The sequence below is a fragment of the Mus caroli genome, unplaced genomic scaffold, assembly GCF_978045245.1.
Source record: "Mus caroli unplaced genomic scaffold, Mus_caroli_1 scaffold_15, whole genome shotgun sequence".
Taxonomy (NCBI): domain Eukaryota; kingdom Metazoa; phylum Chordata; class Mammalia; order Rodentia; family Muridae; genus Mus; species Mus caroli.
The window spans coordinates 64,966,196-64,978,651 of record NW_028227270.1 but is presented as its reverse complement, the minus strand read 5'-3'; positions in this window follow the sequence as shown (position 1 = coordinate 64,978,651).

Genomic DNA, 12,456 nt, shown 5'->3' with positions numbered 1-12,456 from the left:
CACTGGGGGTTTCAGTCATCTGGTAACTAGCCCCTCAGTTTATCTGACTGTTTAATGGGCTCCTAGGCTTCTAGGGTGAGCTCTGGGGTGAGCTGATGACGTAGGACTGGCCAGCCACATATTCCGTTCCACGTGGGCAGAGTTTGGCTCAGAGGTTGTTGTCGAAAGCTACTCTGATAAGAATCCTAATCCCCCGGGACTGGAGAGGTGGCTCAGTGGTTAAGAGCACTGACCCCTCTCACAGAGGGGCCTGAGGTTGATTCTCAGCACCCACCTTGGCAGCTAACAACCAACATCCTCTTGTGGCCTTCATAAAGACTTCATAAATACATGCATAGTACCCAGACATACATGCAGGCAAAACACCCAGACACATAAAATAAAAAATAAGTGAATCATTTTATCTTAATCCCAATTCTATTGGCTTATCTTCTACCACCTTCTGAGCATCTGCACAAAGGCCTTTGCACAGAAAGCAACACAGGAAAGCAGGATTGAGGTGGTTGCCATCCTGTCACTTCACCCATGCCTGAAGTGGCCACTTCCTGACTTTTACCTTAGGCAAGCCAGTAAGTTCTTCCTGGGAGCGTGAGGTTGTTACAGTGAGGTGGGTTTCTAAAACCCACAACTACAAGAACTCTGCTTCCCTGACCAGCTTGGTAGGCAGGAATAGGCTCAAGGAAGCATGGGGGAACAAGAGGCATTGAGGGACTGTGTAGTGCTAGGGTATGCGTGTGGTGTTAGGAGTGGAGGAGGGAGAGAAACTGCTGTTGCTAAAATAGCTTCCCTGGGAAAGATGTAAACAGCATCCACCATCCTCCTAAAGTCCCAACAAGAACAAAGAACAATTCCCCAAAATTCCCCCAGGAACGTGGGTCATTTAATCATCCACACAGGGAAGTTAGCACCCTGAAGGAACAATGGTATCTTGGTTAGGGTTTTATTGTTTTGATCAGACACCATGACCACAGCAAGTCTTATAAGGACAACATTTAACTGGGGCTGGCTTACAGGTTCAGAAGTTCAGTCCATTATCATCTATATATGCATCTATATATGCATGGCAGCATCCAGGCAGACATGGGGCTGGAGGAGCCGAGAATTCTAATCTTCATCCAAAGGCAGACCAGAGAAGACTGGCTTCCAGGCAGGCCATGCCCACGGTGACACACTTCCTCCATCAAGGCCACACCTCCTAATAGTGCCACTCCCTGGTCCAAGCATATTCAAACCACCACAGATGGCTTAACCATGGCTGTGTAGATGGAGACTCAAACCTCTCATGCTATAAGCACCTTTGTCTTCTAGCTTCTCCCCTAGAGCCACACAGTCAGGAAAGAATTCCATACATCTAGTTGGAGGGGTGACCGGAAACTCAGTTGAGAGCCCCCATGACCTCCCTTGGCCCTCCTGTGAGGAAAGTAAGCAACCAGTAGGCCCAGCCATAACATTTTCCAAGCAGGCTTAGCAGAACTCCTGAAGACACTGGCTGTTTGGCTCACAGGACAGTCTTGAATGACAATCCTCATTCGACAATCTTTATCTTTTCCCTATCAGCCACAGAACTTTGCTCCAATTTCCTTGGACATACAGGAAAAGACTCTGACATTTGCTCCAGAGAGAGAGCAGGGTGAGATGGGCAGTCTCCCCAAAGCTGGTGGACCCTACAGGCCAAGTTTCCCTGCGAGAAAACCCTGAGTCTTCGCAATGATACATTGTACACTTTGGGCCGGGTAAAAGCTGAAGGAGCCAGGAGAACAGCTCTTCTCCTGCTGGGGGAAGCTTAAACTTGCTGAGGTCCCTGGTTAGCTACCTTTGTATCTTTTTTTTTTTTTTTTTAATCTAAACAACCTGATGGAGGATAAAAGCTAGACTGCGTGGATTGTTGAGGGCAGACTGCCACTGAGACTTCACTAATGCTCAGGATGCTGGATGCAGAGGCATGGTCCCAGGAGGACTGTGTGGTATCAATGCCTATTGAGGAGCCATGGCTGTCTTAGGGGAGGGCATATTGACATGACTGTCCAGTTCTGGAGGCAAGTCAGGAGTTTCTGTTAAAAACCAGAAGTAGGGCTATAAAGATGTCTCAGCAGTTAAGAGCCTTCACAGTGCAGTTCTGAAAATCAGAGTTCTAATCTCAGCATCCATGTACCAACCTGGGCATTCTGCGCATGCCTGTGAGGCCAGTGCCGACTGAGGTAGAGACAAGAGGACCACTGGGGCTTTCAGAATAAATGTGAGTCCCAAGTTCTGAGAGAGACCATGCCTTCAAGGAATAGGCAGAAGATGGTGGATGAGGACCCACAAGGCCCTGTTGTGGTCTCTATATGTGTGCACAGATGCACATGCACAGAGATAGAGACACACACAGAGAAACACACACAGGCACACACACACACACAGATACACACAGAGAAACACACACAGACACATACAGAGACAGACACACACACACACACACAAACATTCTTTTTTTTTCCCCCCGAGACAGGGTTTCTCTGTGTAGCCCTGGCTGTCCTGGAACTCTCTCTGTAGCCCAGGCTGGCCTGGAACTCAGAAATCAACCTGCCTCTGCCTCCCGAGTGCTGGGATTAAAGGCGTGTGCAACTAATGCCCAGCTGTCAATAAATACATCTTTAAAAAATAAAATACAAATAAAAATAAAAAAGCAGTACCACTAGAGACTCACTCAGTCTGTTGAGAAGGTTGGCCATCCCTATAGCACCATTTATGATACAAACCTGAAACAATCAAAAGTGGCTAGGGTGTTGGGATAGAAAAACCCACTGTGACATGGCCATGCTCCACTGTGCCACATAGTGTCTGACATGATACCTGTCTTTGTCTACTTTCTGTTGCTATAACTGAATAACACACACTGGACAATTTATAAGGAATAAAGGTTTACCGGCGAAGGGTGTAGCTCAGTGGTTAAACATATGCTTAGCATCCTTGAGGCCCTGTTCTTGAGGTCTCTGTCACCAGAAATAAAATAAAATAAAATAAAATAAAATAAAATAAAATAAAAATAGAAGTTCATTTATCTCACAGTTCAGGAATGTGGGACAGGAATGTGGGACCTCTGTGGTGGTTTGAATATGCTTGGCCCAGGGAGTGGCATTATTAGAAAGTGTGGCCCTATTGGAGTAGGTCTGTCACTGTGGGTGTGGGCTTTATGACCCACATCCTAGCTGCCTGGAAGTCAGTCTTCTCCTAGCAGCCTTCAGATGAAGATGTAGAACTCTCAGCTCCTCCTGCACCATGCCTGCCTGAACACTGCCATGTTCCTGCGTTGATAATGGACTGAACCTCTGAACCTGTAAGCCAGCCCTGATTAAATGCTGTCCTTATAAGCGTTGCCTTGGTCATGGTATCTGTTCATAGCAGTAAAACCCTAACTAAGACAACATCCCAGAGCATGGTGCTGGCACCTGGAGAGCTCCTTCTTGGCAAACTGTAACGTGGTAGGGGACATGCACATTGAGACGAGACAACAAACTAGCAAAGCAATGCTTGGTAACAAAGTCACTCCCCAATCACCCATCAATCCACACATTGACCGATCCATTCATGACAGCGGGTCCTTTGGAATCCAATCAATTCTCCCCATATCCTGCCTCTTAGATGTGGCTCTTACCTGTAATTCCAGCACTGGGAGGCTGAGGTGGGTGAGACAGTGAGTTCAGGCAGCCTGGACTATATAACGATTTCCAGGCAAGCCTGGGCTACAGAGTAAGGTGTGTGTGTGTGTGTGTGTGTGAGAGAGAGAGAGAGAGAGAGAGAGAGAGAGAGAGAGAGAGAGAATCTGTAAAATCCACCCTTCAGCACTGCTTCACAGAGGGCATTCACAAATTCCCATTATAAGCATTCCGAAGCCATACTGGTATCTGTATATATTTTGTCTTTTTTTTTTTTTTTTTCCAGAGCTGAGGACCGAACCCAGGGCCTTGCGCTTGCTAGGCAAGCGCTCTACCACTGAGCTAAATCCCCAACCCCGGTATCTGTATATAAAAACACACAAGACACTAGCAAATGTACAGAAAGGAGAGAATGTTCGAGAAGTATAAAACTGATAAAGAAGATCGAGAAAGGTACCAGCATTATCCCAGGGTTAGGAAGAGTAGTCAAAGGTCTTCAGCTTAGGTTTAATTTTCTTACAGATACAATTTTAAATAATTTAATTGCTATAAAGAACTCCCCAAGAATCCATCTTTATTTCTGCTGGACAGCCATTCTTGGTAGAATTTAATACTTATTTGGAGACTTGAGAGCATCCTCACTCTTGGCCCATTTGGTTGGCTCATATGCCCTTCTACCGTCATCCCCTCTGCTCTTTCCTTATCAGATAACCTTGGTGACTTTTCTTTGGGGAGAAATGAGCAAGTCCCTATTTATCCCAGATGGGGTACCAACAACAGACCAATAAAATGATTCCACTCAAGTCTAACTTCCTGACCAGTGAATTTAATGTTGTTTTTACAGGAGCATGTGTGTAACTTAAGCAGAGCATTCCCGCCAACCATTATGAAGTATTTAAATACTCTGACAAGAGGAGGGGCCTCAGCGTTCCTCACGGGCTCTCTGGGGAGCTCCTTGTGGGCTGCCATATCAGCTGTCTTGTGTGGGCAGCTTCAGTTGTTCTGGTTTGGAGGTGCACGGCATCCTGCAGGGCCCAGTGCCATAAGAGCTGGTGTGAGGTACTCCCACTGGTGAGAGGTGCTCCTGCTGGTGTGAGGTGCTCCTTTCTCCTTCCTCCCAGCTGCTTCACTCCAAGAATCCCTCAAGGTCTTAGGCCTTCACCAGCCTAACCTGGCCTCATCTTCAGGAAGAGGACGCCACACCTATAGCTTCCTCCCCTACCAACTCATTAATCCATGGACTATATTTCACAGCCACTGACACACACTGATTCAAAGGTGGGCAGGGAAGATGGGACAGAGCTGTCCACCTGCCCCCCAACAGAAGGGAAGCTATGACGGGTATACAGAATGAAGGAAGAGAATATATACTATTTCTTTAAACCAGTTTTGCATCCTGACAATACCCTCCCAGCTTTCCTAAAGATGCCCGGGGACCCTGAGCCTGTGCTCCAAGCCTTTGCCAGACAATTTTGCTGTTTCTTATTCTTTCTCCGTCTGCAACAGTCTACTGCTGGGGGAAGGTGTGCCACCACTCGGTGACCTTAGTTCTAGACCCGTGCCAGGGCTGGTGGAGGCACAGACTGCTCACCTGGAGCTCTTGCTGAAGATATGCAGACACAGCAGTGGACTCTGCTCCCTGGAACGTCCACCCTTCCCCCCAGCAATGAGCACAAGGTGCACCCTGTGTGTGTGTGTGGGGGGGGTCTGCTGGTCAAGTGACTCTGGCTTCTGAAGGTGCAGAAGCTGGAGGTCATTTTTACAGGGAGATGAAGGGCCCGATGAGGGGAACGCATGTAGTTGGTGCCACCGAAGCAGATGCAAACCATGTATCAACTGTACACTCCGCAGGAGGGTGTGCATCATGAATGTTTCCAGTAGATCAGGCTTGTGAGAATGGTAGGGTCTGGACAGGGGCTGCTCTGTGGCCATTGTAGCATGTCTCAAGAAACTGGCTAGCAGGGAAGAGAAGAGCCAGAGGGAGAGAGGAAGAATGGCATAGAACCTACTATGGTGCTGGTTCTTGCTCAGAGCCGTCCAGCAAAGATGTGTGGGCAGGGATAACCTTATCCGTCAGGAGCCACAACACTTCTCTATTCCTGAAGGAACTAGAACTCAGTCTAAAAAAGCCTGTAGCCAGCCGAGTGTGGTGGCGCACTCCTTTAATCCCAGCACTCGGGAGGCAGAGGCAGGCGGGTTTCTGAGTTTGAGGCCAGCCTGGTCTACAAAGTGAGTTCCAGGATAGCCAGGGCTACACAGAGAAACCCTGTCTCGAAAAAACAAAAAACAAAACAAAACAAAACAAGCCTGTAGCCTGTAGAACAGAACCAGAACTGAGTAACCAGAACCCAGAACATGGATCCAAGCACCTAGAATCAGAACCTGAAATCTAGCATACAAAGCCTGAAACTATCAGTGCCAAGGCCAGACTATCAGAACTACCACTCAGTGGGGCAGACTTGCAGCCCAGAGTCCAGGTTAGAATGTGGAACCGAGAACCTGGGACTGCCTCAGGCAGCAAGGGCCTCACAGCCTTACCCTTTGGCCAGAACCCTGAGACCAGCGATGGTCAGGGGTGGAGCCACAAGAGGAGGGAAGTGCAAAGAAGAGGTAGTTTCTGAAGAAAACAACAAACCACACACACACGCACACGCACACACACACACACACACACACACACACACACACCAATACCCTCAAAGCAGTCTCAGCTATTTTGACCAGACTTTGGCCTTGCCCATAAATGAGTGACCAGTGCCTGGGCTCACAAGATTAATAATTACACAGAGTGCTTATTCTCTATATTGGGTTGGGCCATCATCAGGTCACAGAAAGGTTTGTCTTTTCCATCTGCTCTAGGCTGGAGCTGGGCAGCTCAGGATGAAATCCAGGCTCTCCAAACTGGGAGAGGTGTCCTATGTCTTTAATCCCAGCCCCCAGGAGGCAGAGACAGGCTGGTCTCTGTGAGTTTCAGGCTAGTCTGGTCTGCAGAGCGAGTTCTAGGCCAAAGGCTATGTAGTGAGACTCTGTCTCAGATAGATAGATAGATAGATAGATAGATAGATAGATAGATAGATAGATAGATAGATAGATAGGTTCTTCAAAGGTGGACTATGTCAGGAGACCAGGAGAGGGACCACTTTGTGCCCATAAAAGGTGGTGGCAGAATGTGGCCCATTGTATCTGCCAGCTTGCTGCTGAGACCACATCCCTCACAGCAGTCTGATGCTGGGAAGAAACAGTTGCCACTGTCTCCCATGTCCAGCACTGTGCTGACCCACAGTGAGGCTTATGGATTTAAGTTAACACGCTTGTGAGAGAAGCCAGGAGCCCTGACAATCCTGACAGACATCTCTGTGTGATCACAGGGCTTAGTCAATCCAGGTTGAGTGGCTCCAGCTTCGCAACCCTGGCACTCAGGAGGTAGAAGAACCGTGAGTTCGAGGCTAGCCTGGGCCATCCAGTCAGATCTTCTCTGACAAAACCCGAATCCAGTTCATGGAGGAAGCGGTTCTGAATGCTGTTTTGTCTCCGCTGGATTATCCTCCCGCTTTAGGTCCTGCTGGAAAACTTCAGGTAAACTATTTAAACAGGGAATGGTCCCAAGTCTTAACTGCTCTCTCCCGCAGAGGGCTTATCCTCTCGGGGGGGCTTCTCCCCACCACAAAATCCCCCTAACTACCCAGGTGCTAACTAACCTTAGGAAGGTCTAGGGGAGGCTCTCACCAGAGCCTGCGTGTGCAGAGAGGCACCACGGTGGACATGCACGCAGCCCAGGTCACCAATGAGGGAAGAGGCAGATAGACTCGGGTGAATGAGACAAGAAGAGAGAATGCTGGGAGACTGCGTGCGATTAGAAGTGCTTGGGTGTGAAGCCCACAGTGTTTTAGAATCATATCTGTTAGATGCATTTGCTAAATAATTAGCTGTTCATTCTAGTTGTCAATCTTCCCCCAGGAAGGAAGATAGAGTTTAAATATCAAACAAACAAACAAAAAACCAGGGTCTCTCTATGGCCTTGGCTGTCCTGCGACTCACAGAAATCCCCCTGCCTCTGGCTCCCAAATGCTGACTCTAAAGGATATACCATCATTCCTGATTTTTAAAAACATTTTCTTCCTTTCTCTCTTGCTCCAGCCCAAAGGTTTATTTATTTGTTATATGTAAGTACACTGTAGCTTTGATACACCAGAAGAGGGCATCAGATCTCATTAGAGCCACCATTGTGAGCCACCATGTGGTTGCTGGGATTTGAACTCAGGACCTCTAGAAGAGCAGTTGGTGCTCTTAACTGCTGAGCCATCCTCCAGCCCTTTAAAAACCTTATTGCCAGGCAGTGGTGGCGCACACCTTTAGTCCCAGCACTTGGAGGCAGAGGTGGGGGAACCTCTGTAAGTTGGAAGCTGCCTTGACTTAAAAAGCGAGTTCCAGGACATCCAGGTCTACACAGAGAAACCCTGTCTCCAAAACAAACCAAACAAACAAACAAACAACCCAAGCAAACAAGAATCACCTTGTCTTTCTTTCTTTCTTTCTTTCTTTCTTTCTTTCTTTCTTTCTTTCTTTCTTTCTTTTAATTCAAAGTTTTGTTTTGTTTTTAATCTAAAATCTCTTTAAAAACTCAGTCTTTCACTTGTGAGCTCCTGTCAAATCAAATATAAATTAAACACATCCTTACTTCAGGAGGTAAGAACCAGGGCACAGCCACAGTCAAAGCAAAGCAAAACCAGACTCCAACTGTGGAAACAATACAGTGTGCACCTGGGCTCCACTCACATCTTCTGGGCTCCTCCAAGGGGCTTAGGGTCACTGCTTGGGCTCTACCCTCTGCAGCACACACAGCTTGTCTTCTAGGCTCCAAGGGGCTCCACTCCACTGCTGCTGTCATTGATGGTCATCCCACAGTACTGGCATCTCCAAAACGTCTGGTGTCCTCTGTTGCAACTGGTGCGCTTTCACCAGTAGCTTCTCCTGAGCTCTCATGGTGCCAAACTTAAATTTCTCTGCACGTCCCCTTCAATCCTGGGACTTCCCCTATCCCTGAGGCTGCACCTTCACCAATGGCCTCTCCTAGCCACTCACAGTCCCAAGTCTTTTTTTTTTTTTTTTTTCGAGACAGGGTTTCTCTGTAATAGCCCTGGCTGTCCTGGAACTCACTTTGAAGACCAGGCTGGCCTCGAACTCAGAAATCCGCCTGCCTCTGCCTCCCGAGTGCTGGGATTAAAGGCGTGCGCCACCACACCCGGCCAGTCCCAAGTCTTAACTGCTCTTCATGACCACTTCATGTCTTCAAGACCAGTACCACCTGGGTCATTCTTACACTGCCAAGTCCAGCCGCCACCGTGAGATACAACCTTGTCCGCCTCTGGAACACAGGTTTTCTGTGCTCTTAGAAAACACTTCCGGGGACATTTCATCTCAACAATGTTGGTTCCCTCTTAATCGTCCCCACCCCACCCCCGTTTCTCAGCTCCAGTTGACCAGCAAAGCAAAGATCTCACCTTAGTAGTTCCGATATCTTGTTAGTCACAGCTGAGCTCCAGCCTCAGCCAACCAGAACCGCAGAATCCTAATTCAAAACAACAAATAGCTCAAATAGTCTTTAAGCTCCCCTCTGAAACTTCACAAGCCAAGCTTCCATCTTCTGCATAGCCCTCAACAATCTGGTCTTTCAAGCTCCTATATAACAGCTCACCAAGCATTGGGCACTCAGTGGCTTTTCTTGCACAAAGTTTCAAGTCCTTCCATGGTCCTCACCTAAACATATGGTCAGGTCACTCACAGCAATACCCCCACTATCCTGATAATGATTTAGTTAAGGTTGCTATTATTTGTGATGAAAAACCATGACCAAAGCAACTTGGGGAGAAAATGGCTTGTTGAGCTTACACTTCCACACTGTAGTCCATTGCTGAGGAAACCGGGAGGCAGGAGCCGATGCAGAGGCCATGGAGGGATGCTGCTTACTGGCTTGTTCCCATGACTTGCTCAGCTTGCTTTCTTATAGGACCCAAGACTACCTACCAGCTCAGGGAAGGCTCCACCCACAATAGGCGGGGCCCTTCACCATCAATTTTACTAATTCAGAAAATGCCCTTCAGACTTGCATACAACCCAGTCTTATATGTAAAGCTGACATGAAGCTATCTAGTACAAAGTTTTCTCATTTTATTTTATTTTATTATATTTTATTTTATTTTATTTTATTATTTTATTATTTTATATGTATAAGTAATTTGCCTGTCTATCAAGTGTGTGTGAGATGTCTGGGGAGGCCAGAAGAGGGCATCACATCCCTTGGAACTGGAGTTACAGAAGGTTGTGAACTGAACCCAGGTCCTCTGGGAAAGCAGCCTAGTGCTCTTAATCCCTGAGCCATCTCTTCAGTCTCTAAATCCATTCTACTTACTATTCCATAACTGCTAATCCTTTGCTTCCGATCCTCACAACTGCTGGAACTGCTCTCCAAAGCAGGGTAATTTTCAGAGTGAAATGGGTATCTGGACTGGCATTTATAAGCCAATTTGAAACTGATCTTAGTGGCCCACACCTTTAATCCCAGCACTTGGGAAGCGGGGTTTGAGGTCAGTCTGCTCTATGTAGTGAGTCTCAGGACAGCCAGACTACATAGTGAGACACTGTCTTAAAAAAAGGGGGGGGGGGCTGGTGAGATGGCTCAGTGGGTAAGAGCACCCGACTGCTCTTCCGAAGGTCCAGAGTTCAAATCCCAGCAACCACATGGTGGCTCACAACCATCCGTAACAAGATCTGACGCCCTCTTCTGGAGTGTCTGAAGACAGCTACAGTGTACTTACATATAATAAATAAATAAATCTTAAAAAAAAAAAAAAGAGAGAAAAGAAAAGCAAGCCAGGCATGGTGGTGCACGCCTTTAATCCCAGCACTTGGGAGGCAGAGGCAGGTGGATTTCTGAGTTTGAGGCCAGCCTGGTCTACAAAGTGAGTTTCAGGACAGCCAGGGCTATACAGAGAAACCCTGTCTCTGTATAAAAAAGATTTGGTCAAGCAAATTTATGGTCACTCTCCCTAAAATGTAAGGGTGCAGCACAGGGTCAAACCGCTTTTGTAGCACTGTGCAATGCCTCGGGTTCCATCTTCAGCATCAAAAAGCCAATTCCGGTTGTACTCCCCATCCTTTCCCCTTCCTTTTGAGCATTCTTTGCCCTGAATTATTGCTTTAGGTAGAGCTGGAATCTGACCAAGCTGGGTCTGCACTCCTTGCCACTGCACAGAGAGCCCGCGGAGAGTCACTATGCCCAGACCATGAAGGACTGATCAGTTAACCCTGCTTAACTTGAAGCAGGAACGTGCAGAGGGGCCTGTCTTCCGTGGTAGAGAACGGTTAGATAAATGTTACCCTGAAGACACTGAGTGGATCTGCAGTTCCAGGGACCCTGAGTAATCAGAGGGCAGCTGGGGAGTCTTGAAGCTCTGTTGGCAGAGAGCCTCCAGGTGACCCCAGAGCCTGGTCTCTCAACCCTATCCCTGGCCCATCACCCCTGCTCTTGTTGTGGTTTCCTCTTCTGCTTCCTCAGACATCCCAACCTCAGTCCAGCCTGCTTTGCTCCCCCTGAGTGAAAGGAATTCATCCTCTGCCTTCTCTTGAGACACCCTGCCCTGCTGCAGAACACTCTAGTGTGGTGGTTCTCAACCTGTGGGTTGCCTGAGGGTTCCCATTTCACAGGGGACACCTAAGGCCATCAGAAAACACAGGCACCCCCATTAGGATTCACAACCATAGTAAAATTATAGTTATGAAGGAGCCATGAAAATAATTTTATGGTTGGAATCACGACAACGGGAGGAAATGTATTAAAGGCTTGCAGCGTTAGGAAGGCTTGGAACCACTGCTCTAGGGTACCTGCATTTGTCATGGCACTTGGTTGCCATTTCTACTCGCTTAGAGATGACATCATTTGCAGCCGACTCCCGGCCAGACTTTGAACATCCTGCGGGGCAGTGGCTGTGTGTGTTTTTACTTAGGACTGTACCCTAGCATCTAACTCAGAACTTAGGATCTACTATGCATTCATGAATCGCTTGTTGGGTTTGGGGATGTAGCTCCCGTGAACTCTTTTCCACAGGACTTACTGCGTATCACACACTTCCAGGTCCCAACTGTCCCTCTTCCTCCTTCCCAATGCCTCTGGGGAAGCTTCCTGTCCTCTGTTTCTCCTGAGCCCACCTTAGTTCAGCCATGCCACCTCTCCCCCAGGTCTCTCCTCCGCATCTCAGCTGCTGCCCCTGCTTCCAGAGACTCCTTCCGAAGTATCCTATATCAACACTTTAAGAAGGATGCTAAACTGCAGAGCCATCTCTTCTTGCTCTGGGCAGTGGCTCTGTGATCTCTTAATCTCACATCGTAATCCATCATTAAGCCCTGCAGACCCTCCACGGTTCAAAGATGTAGCCTCACTGGGATTCTCTCCTGGGCTCCCTCTTCTGTTGAACTGTACCCCTTAAGACACACACAGTTGCAGAGACATTCAGATGCATGGCAAGGTCACCAGATGTCTGGGTCACTCTCTGGAGACCTGTCCATTCATAATCCAAGAATGGACAGGAGACACAAAATTGCTTTTGAGTCCCTAAGAACAAGGTAGGGGTGTTGGAGTCTCTGTCCAGGACCAGGATGAGCCTGTACCCTGTGGGTTGTGATTTGTGCTGGTGTAGTGAGAGAGGACAGTCCAGCCATAGGCTCCCCCTGCAGAGGTGAAGATTAGCAATTAACTGGAAGGAATCTTGGGGGTAAAGTTAATTTAATGGGGAAAAGAGGGAAGGCAGCTAAAGTTCTTCTA